Source organism: Larus michahellis, chromosome 2, assembly GCF_964199755.1.
Source record: "Larus michahellis chromosome 2, bLarMic1.1, whole genome shotgun sequence".
NCBI lineage: Eukaryota > Metazoa > Chordata > Aves > Charadriiformes > Laridae > Larus > Larus michahellis.
Window position 1 is genome coordinate 56,498,819 of NC_133897.1, and position 11,658 is coordinate 56,510,476.

Genomic DNA, 11,658 nt, shown 5'->3' on the forward strand with positions numbered 1-11,658 from the left:
GGAAAGAGTGATATTGGTAGTTTTTATTTTTGGGATTTCCCTGTGTATCTGTTCTCAAATTAAAGAAGTGTATTAAGTTCAAACTGCTCTGTTTCCTCTCTAAATTAATTCTCTTCTGGGAGAAATTTTTAATTCTGATTTTCTAAAATAGATGTTTAAATTTCTTGAGTGATTTTATTTAAGAACAGAATTCTAAACAGTTCTGTCCTTGAGCAAAACCAGCAAAAATGTCACTGTACTTCTGTGCCAAAAAAGTCTAAGAACAACAAAAAAAACCCCAATCCCTATGAATTACTTTTCCTGAAGTCCACAGATATTAAAATAACTGTTATCTATTAACATTGGGTCTTTGTGTTATTGTTCTGCTCCTATAGGAAAATAAATGGAAGATGAAGCAGTATAACTGTTGAACTAAATGAATGCGTGAATACTTGTGAGTTATTAAACTTTTAAACCCAAGTTTTCATACCTTTCCTTGTCTCTTCCTGTGTCAAATTTGCTATATGATCTGTTTGGTACTAATAACCCAACACAGAAAAACTAAATTGACTTTAATTTATTATCTTATCACAGATACAATCTATGCAAAAGGCACAAGCCTCTTACAGTGTGACACATTATTCCACCTGGTGTAAAGGCTGAGGGTCAGCTTCATTCCATGGGAACTTGGTGAGGAGCTTGACAGAGGTTCCTCTGAGGAGCTAGTTAAAACTTGATTTTTAATGTGGTAGCACAAATTAAAAAAATCAAACTTTTTCGTTGCTTTGTGAAACTGAGTGGAGTGTAAAACTCCATTTTGTATTACACTGGGGATCAGGTGCCTGAAGAGGCAACAAATAAGCACTGTGCTAATAGTGATGAAACTGAAAAATTTTTTATGATGGATTTGGTATTCTTCTGTCTACCATGGATATAAACAGAAAGAGAATGTAAGATTTAGGGCAAGGGAGGTGGAAATCAAAATTCCCATTTATTTTCCACTGGAGTTAAAGGCGAGAATCCTTTCCTTCTTGTCCACTTATTTATATTTCCATTTCCTAAGTAGGGATCAGTGATTTTTCCATATTTTTTTTTTTTTGGCAGGCAAAATTTCACCCTGAAACTGAGGTTCTACCAGCCCTAGAATATCTCCCAGATGAAGTTTTAACAGAAGCCCAAAAGCAGGGAACAAAGGGGCTTCTCTCAATTGGCTTGACCCCGACCATCCTTTTCTAGGATATTAAGTAGCCACATAAATTACCGGTATAAAAGGGCTTAATATTTCCTGTTGTTTCTGAGTGCAATCGTCTTAGTCATGGTACCTGCATTATCTCTAATTATAAATTCTCTTACACGGATAAGAGGAAAAGCTCAGCCAGTTTTCCTCACTCTTCAGTGGCAACTGTAGAGAGCTGATCAGAAGAGTGCTTAATCCCAAGTCTTCTAGCACCACCTGCTGTTCACTGCTGTGATTTTCGTTCATTTTTAAATCTATCTACAGAAACTAGTGAAAAATATGTGAATTAAAAAAATAAATTCTGCTTAGGTAGGGGGGAAAAAAGTCCGTACCCGAGACCTGTATGAATAGGAGCCTGCATTACTGGGTGGCTGGAGCGCAGAAAGTATCATGCTTGTGATAACACACAGGTTTGTTCCCTAGGCCAGCCTTCCAGCCATCGCTTTGGGAAGGATAAAGCACTGTGTAGACAGAAATTCTTCTCCTCCGAGCTCAAGGAACTGTAGCACCTGCTCAGCTTTCTTCCTCCTCCATCATGCTATTGCGAGGTAAGTTCATTCTGGGATCTTTCTGTCCATAAAGAAGTATTCAGTGGGACAAGCGCCAGCCTAAGGAAAGTCCTGAGGTAGGTTCTACTTGCTGTGGCTGACTGTCCCTCTAGACAAAAATCTTTGTTTCTTTTTGCCTTAATTCCCTCCTCTGTGAAATGCAAACGAGACAGTGCCCAATGGATGTTGCACTGGGCTAGGACGTGGAAGATTTGCGGTTTCTAGCTCTGTCATTCACCAGCTGGTTAATTTCGGGCACTGCCTGGTTCCCCAGTTTCCCTACCTGTAAGACATGACCAACATGTTCCTATTTTGCTAAGAATAATGCAGTTATGTATTGGTCCTTCACTAACTCTCTGGAAGATATGAGAATATATGTCAAAAAGAGTGAGACGCTCAGGTAGCCAGTTTCTGGAGAAATCTACCTGCCTTTGATAGAAGAATCTATACACATTCGGACACATTTCAGCTTTGTCACTGCAGAGAGCCCTCCCTATACCTGAGACACAGGAAAGGATTCAGACCTCATTATGTTCAGTGGCAGTCAAGGACAATAAACCCACAAGATGAGTGAGAAAGATCTGACCTAATGAACACAGTTGTATGTCCCTACAGAGATTCTGTGAAAAATGTTAAATGCAACGGTTCTTATAACGTAATGAATTCATGTATGTACTCCAGCAAATTTTCTGGTTTTAAAAGAGAAATGCAGGATAGATTTAGACAAATAAGAAATGTTATTTTTCTGCTTACAAACGCTTTCTTTGCACTATGTTATATGAACAGTTCTATTTCATTATCTTCCATTTCTTCATGGCATAACGTCAATGAGATCTTTCCATTAGTATCCCCTGCTCAGTGTTTTATATAAAGAAAATAAGAGTCTTTGCATTTTCTGATGCTGTTATGCCACCAACTAGTGGTTAAAAAATCTTAATGTTTTCAGTCTGTAGGTGCTACCTGATGTCAGTACTCTAGAGTCAATGCCCTTGGACACTAAATATTTTGTACAGAAGTAAAGTAATGATGTGATCCATTTCCTTATGAAGTCAGCAGTCTCACCTTTAACTGCAGTAAAAGCTGCTGGGAAGTTCTTTATGTAAGAAAGAAACTGTGAGGTCACAGTCAATATACTGCATACTTTCATGCTACGACCATGACGAAGGTCAGGTAAAAGGTGGCAGAGCAATATGCTGCATTATGGATTTGAGGAGGTGGGACCAAGACACAGTTGACCTAAGCAACAAAATGTCAGGCCCCTGTGGGGTGCTAGTAGAAAGAAGAGAAACCAATGATAGAATCAAGCATCTTCATTACCTTGTCAATCTTGTGTATTCCCAAAGCAGTGTTCTGCTTCCCTAAACGCTGAAGGAATCGAACAAAACTATTTCTTTAGTCATGGCTTCTTTAGTCAAAGGGGATTCACCTGAAAAGCTTCCTCATATTGCTTTTTCTCAAGGCCAGCTTACCAGATCCTATTGTTGTTTTTTTTTTTTTGCTGACCCCTTAAATTATCACCTTAATACTTCAGTCACAACCACCCAAATACAGTTGTGCAAATCTTTTCTTGGGTCTCTTGGGTCTCTAGGGTCTTGTACAGTACACTTGCATTGTCAAATAGCTTACCTCTCTGTCATTGTCCTGAGTTTTTATAGAATCATAGAATGGTTAGAGTTGGAAGGGACCTTAAAGACCTTCTAGTTCCAACCCCCCTGCCATAAGCAGGGACACCACCCACTAGACCACTAGACTAGAGTCCTTGTTTCTTGATTATCCTTGGTGGACTCGCATTATGTTTTTACAACACAGTGCTGTCATTACTTCAGGTACTTTTGAAGGGGTGGGAAAAAAGGAAAACCCTTCTTTTTTTTTTTCTTTTTAATTGTCTTATGGCCACTATATTGAGGCTTAGGTCAAACACTATATATTGTGGCTGTTCTGCTGCAAAATGGGATTAGCCCCTTGAGCAGCATGGATTCAGGCCACTCTCCTCTGCATAGCGGATGGGCCAGGGATAGCCCCCTGAGGCCAGTGCCCTGGGCAATGTAAAGCTGCAGAGTTGGAGGCCCCTCTAGGCTACACAGATGAGCCCCATTTAGAACCTGTGGGGTGGGGAAACTCCTGCCATTTTCATGACCTGCAACCAGAGGGCAGACATTACTTCAATATTAATCCAAGTCCATTTGCATGAAATTTTACCTGAACCATAAAAGCACATTTCATTTCTTGCAGCTTCACAGGCTCCTCAGCATGTTTGCATGTGCCTATTGTTGTTTTGTAAGTCATTAAGATGATCTTTGTTTCCTAAATGGCAGCAGAAGACTTTTGATTCTGTCCTTCCATCTGTGCCCATAAGAGGACAAAAAAGAGGCACAATTCTCCTCCTTCACTGAAAATCATTCTCTACAGAGAATCACTCGTCAGTCATTTCCCCATTCTTAATACAGCATTTGTCTTTATACAATTCAGCACCTGATCCCCAGCAGTACAGGACGCAATTTCACATTCATACAGCTCTCTTCCACTCTGCAAGTATGTATGCAGCATGCACACGTGGCTCACCGATGTTTTCACATCAGGAATCTTCTCTCCTTTCAGCAGTAATGGGTCCAACCCAACCCCCAGATCCAAATAACACACGGTACTCCTTTTCTCTTCATGAATTTCACCTACTGCGCTGTTGCTTTGAACTTCAATAAACCAGCAGGAACAGCAGAGCCCTACACCACCACACTTAAAACAGGCGTGTCCTTTTGCACCTAAAGCAACAGAACTTTATTAGGAAGCTGTCAGATATAGACAGACAGATTCAGGAGATTACAGCCGCATAGGTCAGCTGGAGAGAGCAGCAGTAATAAAGAAGACAGATGATCTGCAGTACTCCTGATTGTCGCTGCTATACCAACGGAGGTGCAAGTGCTTCTACCACATCTGGAGAAGCTAATCTTTGTCCTGGAGGTATTGCCTGAATGTGGAGTTACACCACGCTAGCAGATGCACTGTGGGACGCAGGTGGGGGCAAATGTGCCCCCTAGAGTCTCTCTATCACACAGTGCTTCCTCATCCTTTGTGGTGCAGCAGGGACTCTTTTGCTGATATAACCCTACAGGTAAAAAAAAGTGTTATAGCAAACATTATTCAGTCACTTCCTGCTAAGATCGACCTCTTTCATGCTCAGTTAGAACATTTTTGCTATCCCAAGAGTTCTCAGAGACGCACTATAATCAAAGACTATTGCAGGAAACTTCTCCTTTAATAATGATCTTCCTTCCTTTTTTCTGCTCTCCTAACATGAGAGAAGTGACATTTTTCCTTAATAAGAAGGATTGGAAGGGCTGAACCAAACCAGTCCCCAGCACCATAGCATGCTGCTGTTTCTGTGGAAGCTTTGTCTCATTGACGGTTGCTGTCACTAGCATCAATAATTTAAAGCCACAGACACCGTGAAGTTGTAAATAATTTAAAAAATATAATTCATGTCCGTTCTATTGCTGTAGCTCAGTCAGGATCCAAACTTTTTTATACCTGTATTTATACTAAGGAGCACACACAATAGCCAGCCTGCAGCAGTTCCTTCAAAACAGTTCTTATTATTTTTATTTAGTTAACATTTCAACATTATGTTCTTGAGAGCAGACGCTCTGGCATACTGTAGCACATTGGAACAGCAGGCTCTGAAATTCTTTCTGTTAAAAGGTTCCCTAGAAGAATGGGAGCATCATTAAGGCATAGAAAAACCTTAAATAAATAATAATTTGACAAAAAAAAAGACAGAGTTCTCGCTGCTTGCCAGAATGTTATACAAAAATATATTGAGTCAAAGGATGATTGAGATGTGCTGCACCTAACAATTCTTCCTCCAAGAAACAATGAAACAAACAAAAACTACAAAAAACCCAACCCTCATTCTAAAGTTACCTGGGACTTAAAAGAGTTCTACAGGATTTTTTTTTTCCTCTCTTCATAGAATAAGAAATAATGCTGGTTGCAAAAAAAACTGGTAAAGTTTTCCTTAAGGGCAACTTTTTGACAAGGAACCTTTCCAATAACTTCAGGTTTCTTTCCTGATATGAAGCATTCATAAATCAGATGCTAATAAGCTATCTGTCTTTAAAAGATATGGGGCTAGGTAAGTCTCCCAAGTGACAGGTGCCTTTGAACCACAGATATTCCAGTATTATTGAGATACATAGAGGGATTACTTCCTGTTTTGTAAAAGGAAACACCAAGAATCAGTGCAGTTGTTGCTCATGAGAAAATTCCTGTCGCCAATGTAATTTACACGCATTAATATTTTTTGCCTATACGGGTAAAGTTGCTTTACTGAGTCAGGCTGTTGAACTCGGTTACTGATACGCTGTTTTTTCTGATATGGGCCTCATATAGGGTTCGGGAAAGGTTTTTCTTGTTTACTTTTTTGTTTATTGTTTTCTTTTCCTTTTATAAAAGGAAGAAAAAGTTGTGAATTTTTCTAAACATTGCTGCATTTGTTTAATAGACTATGCTGTGGGGGGAAAAAAACTTTGTCTCTGGCAGGAAGTCTTTGTTGCATCCCTTTTCAGTTGCAACAGTGAGTTTCAGAGCCTACAAAAGAAAAAGAGGCTTGTGTGCTGACTAGATATAAAAAAGGTAAACTAAAATAGTTGAAAGGGCGCGAGAAATCCCTAGATACTAAAAGGAAGAAAAAAAAAAAATCAAGGTTTCTAAAGCAGATTCAGTCTTTATTTTCTATAAACTTTTTCCAAACTCTTTTCATTCCACTTGCTCTCCCAGCAGCCTATGGAAAGCTTTCCCTTTCCATCCAACATTTCAGCTTTTTTTTCTAAATGCATTCAGACTTCCCTGAAGGAACTGGAAATCTTCCTAGTTATTTCATTGTATTGGATCAGGCTTTTTTGTTCGGTTTATGTGACAAATGCACGTTAACCTCTGAGCTAATAGTCTTGAGCACCTCTAGAGTCAATGGAGGAAAAATGGAGACTTTTAGGCAACAGTTAACTGTGTCAAAAATCATGCCTTTAAATTGTCTACTTCTACCTAATACCTATAAGGGGAGTCAAGGATGTCTTCTTCAAATGTGTGAATATCTATACAGAAGAAACATAAAGTTGTGTGAAGTGAGTCACATTGCGTCCCTGTCGTTCTGAAAGACATGGAGATCTTCCAAGGGACAGATCAAAAAACATGGTTTAGACGCAGCCTTCAAACATAGGCAGAGCACAGTACGATTCCTAGTGTCACTCACACTAGTGAGCACTAGTCTGAGTCACTCACACTAGTGAGGACTAGTCTGAGTAGTATGAAAAATAAAACACACTACAAATCTCAGACTTCTGTATATCAGAATGATTAGACAACTTTGTGGGTGCACGGAGAACTGACCCCAGATATTCAAATCTTAAACTAATATGCTTTCCTTGGAAATTGTGGGTAGTGTCCTCATGTCTTGTCCTTTTAGTATTAAAGAACTGATTCTGAGCAGCTTTTACTCCCTTTGTTCAATTCAAGCATGACGCCAGCCGCACAACATACAGTAAGTTTCAGGTACTGCTTTCTTACCAGCCTACTCACCAACAGATCAAAATAAGAGACCACAAGGCAAACCCCACCCAGTTTCTTCTAATAGCACATAATGTCTGGCAGACATACACGAGTGTCTTAGACAAAACTATCATCATCTCCTAGCACATGTCACTCTGTGTGTTACAGCTGATTTAGGGTTAACAGTCTGGCATAAATGCTTGGTGAAGTGTTTCACTATGTAATGTGATCAGCAATAAGATTGTTATAGACCATGAACTTCCAAGCTTCATTTAGACTACTTTAAGAAGGTTTTAAATATTTGGATCAGAATGGAAATATCCAGGTATTGAAACGGGATTTGAAAATCTACTGTAAACTTCCATTAGAGCTTCCAAATGCAGCCTTTAGCTCCTCATAGCTACAGAAATGCTAAATCCTTTATTCCGTATTCCTCCATTATTAGTGCAAATAATAATGTTGCACTAAAGAAGCCATACAGCTCCAAGAACAACTGAGTGTGATCTCTAGTTGCATCCTAAAATTCTTGCATGAGATTATATCATTATTGGGAAATACATGAGTAAATTAATATAGAGATCCACATGTCATAGAAATGTGAAGGTCTAGGGTGCTCAGTATATATTTGATGGGCCTCTTATTCAGAATTACTAAAGCCTGGTTTCATGCTGCAATAATTAGAAATCCTTAAATTAGATCTTTCTATAAAATAATGTCTACAAAAATAAGCATAGAAATCTTTTACCGAGTTATCTAGTAAATCAGAAGAGGGGTTCATGATTCTAACCACGGATTCTATTTTTACCACCTTGTGTCCTACATCATAAGCCAGATATTTTTCAAATTACATCAAAGAATTGTTTACCATTTCTCCTCACCTTTGAGGAGAAAAGAAGGCTCAAGACACAAAGTTACCAATTCTAATTAATCACATGGCTAAATCTTCTTTAAATTAGATTCCTTCTTGCACTGCACATGTACGCATGGGATATAGAACATTATTTTTTCTAGTCCCATTCTTCAGGTAGTTATTAAATGAAAAGCTTTAAACTGACATCCCCGAAACTGTTCCTAAGTGTTCACTCTTTTACATGTTTTAAAAAGGTCCAAGCCTCCAAGACCTCTATTGTTGATAAACTAGAATTCACACTGAAACTTCCACTGGAGGAAATTATGCTCTTTCTACAAATCATAGTAGCTGAGCACTGGCCAAGCAGAATAGCAATTGTACTCTTGTTTACGAAGTTGTTTGCATAGCAATGGTAGATTAAATAACATTGATGTAAGCAGCCTATTAACGTGTTATCAGATCCTACTATATCTTATCACTAATGTGAGACTGGCCTAGTTTGACCGCATGTGACTTTGTGTAGTTACCTCGGATGTGATGTTAGGGGTTCATTGTTAGCTTCCACTGCAGCTGGAGAGAACTTGACATCTTGCGTAGACCGGTGTTCTCTTGGCGATGCTTGAACATTGGATCAATTATACAGTGGGACAATGTTTTTAATTTAGGTGTTCAGAAAAGGGCTTGAAGTTAGCCTGGATAAATCTAAGCTTTGGTGTCCTTAACTACTTAGTAAGCAACAGCGTATGAGAATTGATATTTGATACTACTAGGTTCCTTAGATGCTTCCCTAGTATTCACTGCAGCTTCATTCTGTGGCTTTATTACAGCTACAGGCCACCACTCGACTCCCTCAAGGTGAGGAGGAACATGCTGCTCTTTCAATCTTTTCAGTCACTTCTCTAAGTCTTATCTGAGATAGAGAGATATTAAGAAGACGCGAGAGAGAGAATGGATGAAGAGTGGGATCAAGAAAAGCAAGTTCAGATTTGGAGGCCTCAGGATAAGACTTTAGAGAAAAATGTTTTTTAGCTGAGAAACCTGAGAAACTTCACCTTTGGAGGTTGAGAACATGCAGTGAAATCCTTTATATTGTTATGCTTGTCTATACACTATAGTCTTTTCTCCACTTCCAAAACTTCAATAAATAATTACTTACTTAGCAAGAGTGTTGCTTTTCAGAAAGTTATTTCATGTAAGTAGACTAATATTTATCTACTTCATCCATATTCTGACTATGACACCTGCAGGCCAGAGGACAGCTGTGCAAGACTGAAGATTATTTTTAGGAAAAAGAAACTTTTCCTTCCCGTTCCACCGCAAGAAAAGATATTTATGATGAGGCATATACCACTCGCGTTACTGAGCTAATAACAGTACTAAATTCACATGCTTTTCTTTTTTTCTTTTAATTTAAAGGGGAGAAAACAACCACTTTCCTAAATCTCTCCAATTATATCTTTAAAGACATAGCTATAGATTAGTGAGAAAGAACTTTATGAAAGGGTTGTGTTCCTTCCTAAAAGTCTATTCACTCTGAATAGCTACATCATTCCATATAAGAATGCACAGATATTAAAATACAATGCTTTTCACCAATGGCTATTGAAAAATTACTCCCTGAAGACAGTTGTGACAGTTTTTATCTTCCTCAAATTGAAAGAGGTTAGGAAAAAAGGAGTGTTTGTAATGGGGCAAGGGATGCTGTAATTTCTGTTTGCCACTGGGTACCACAAAAACAATGAATTTGAGTTGTCTTGGGCTGGTGATACACTGTGCCCAACCCAGCTGCGATTACAGCTTCGGTAGTGACTCTACAAAATGAAAACTTATTCAGGAGAACTTGAACGCATGGGGTAGGAGGAAAGGTGTCAATACAGAATCAAGAAATAGAAAAGGCATGGTAAAATTTTATCTGCCGAAGGCCAGCTATGTCTTTTCAGAAATGTCACCAGCCTTTTTTTCTGTGAGCTCCTTAAATATGTGTCACATTACTGGGGGAGACTACTCGGATAATGCATGCAAAAGCTAGAATAGAAAAGATCAGCTTGAATTAACACCAAGCACTATCTGCTTTTCAGCTCTTAATAATGTACAGTATAGACATATCACTGTCTTAATTAGTCATCAGAGCTGCTGTTCATACTTCAGATACACCAACACTTTTGCTGGTTTTGTTGTGCATGGCAAAATATCTGGTGTCTGTTTTCAGGGTTTCCAAATCTCCCAATCTTCACGTCTTTTGTCCCCCACTTCTTCCTTTCGTAGAACAGTTTTTGATTCTTCCTAGGTACCCCTGAGTACTTCCCAATGGGAAGAACCATATCCTGGGTTAGAAAATAGGAAGCTTATTTTAACCTACTCTGCAAAAGAAGCGGAGACTCCAGCCAAAGCTCTGTTTGTTTTAGTGAAAGACTTCTAATCATGATTGCCATTAATATTGTCATTCCTAAGTGACTTAAGGAGACAGATTTGGAGGATTTTGAATATCTTTAACTACCAACTCCATCTACCATCACCTCTGGTCACTCTGAATTTAATTCCATTTACCAGAAAACTATTTTCCTCTCATAGTCTATACCAAGGAATTGTACCACTGCTTCCTATTCTTTCCTGTTAAAACTTTAACAAAGTGCTGTGATGTAACCAATTCTTGTTTGCATTGTCTGTTTTTGAGACAACGGTCTACGGTCCCAAACTCAATTAATTTTAGCTTTCCTTCAGCATCATATCTCAAGACTTACTGATTCACCATTGAAGGAGAATAATTTAGTTAACTTCAGAAGGACTTACAGAGTTAGTATTTTTGTATCATGGCAATATCTAAGCCTATTCTTTGTTTTTATTGTTCCTATATATATTTATGGATCTGTATTGGCTATATTTTATTTTGACTTTGCATGAAGAGCATATCTGATTATAAGTTGAATTTTGCAAGATTTACAGACCCAGAAATTTTTCAGGCCAGTTTCTACATGTGTACATGGAAGAATTACCAGGGCTTCTTATAGCAAGATATCCTTTTGGTGGAGATTTGACAAAAGCTTTTCTGGTATATCTACTGTGGGAAAACTCTTCCTTGAGGATGTATGACCTAACTGCTGTTTGTAAAGCTTCAGCCCTTAGAGACCGAAAAGACTATTTGATTATCTGAAATGATGAAGGATTTCTCATGAGTTCCAAAATCTTTGTGTACCTTTCCTATTTCAGGTAGGGATTCAAGAAGGGAGGGGGCAAGATCAAACAAAACAAATAGCATAATGTCAGTGTCCTTCCCTGGAAATGAGGGGCCAAGATTTGTTCCTTATGCAAGAAGCCAACTTGTAACACTGATCTCTGCAACACTCAACAGTGAGGACTGAACCTGGGCCCAGTGGATCAAACACAAACCAGTCTACTGTTCCGAGGAGGAGGGATAGAAAGGGTTAGGCAGATATTGCTTCTTATCCTGCTATGATATTACACTTCTAATACAATGTTAGGCACTCTGGGCTTCTCCACATAAA

General features: G+C 38.7%; 1 long non-coding RNA gene across 1 annotated transcript; it reads left to right on the forward strand.

Moving 5' to 3' along the window:
- Positions 1 to 377: 377 nt before the first annotated feature.
- Positions 378 to 9,134, forward strand: LOC141738287 (uncharacterized). Its single transcript, XR_012585359.1, has 3 exons — positions 378 to 433; positions 1,640 to 1,764; positions 8,983 to 9,134. It is a non-coding gene; the product is annotated as an uncharacterized LOC141738287 (long non-coding RNA).
- Positions 9,135 to 11,658: the final 2,524 nt, after the last annotated feature.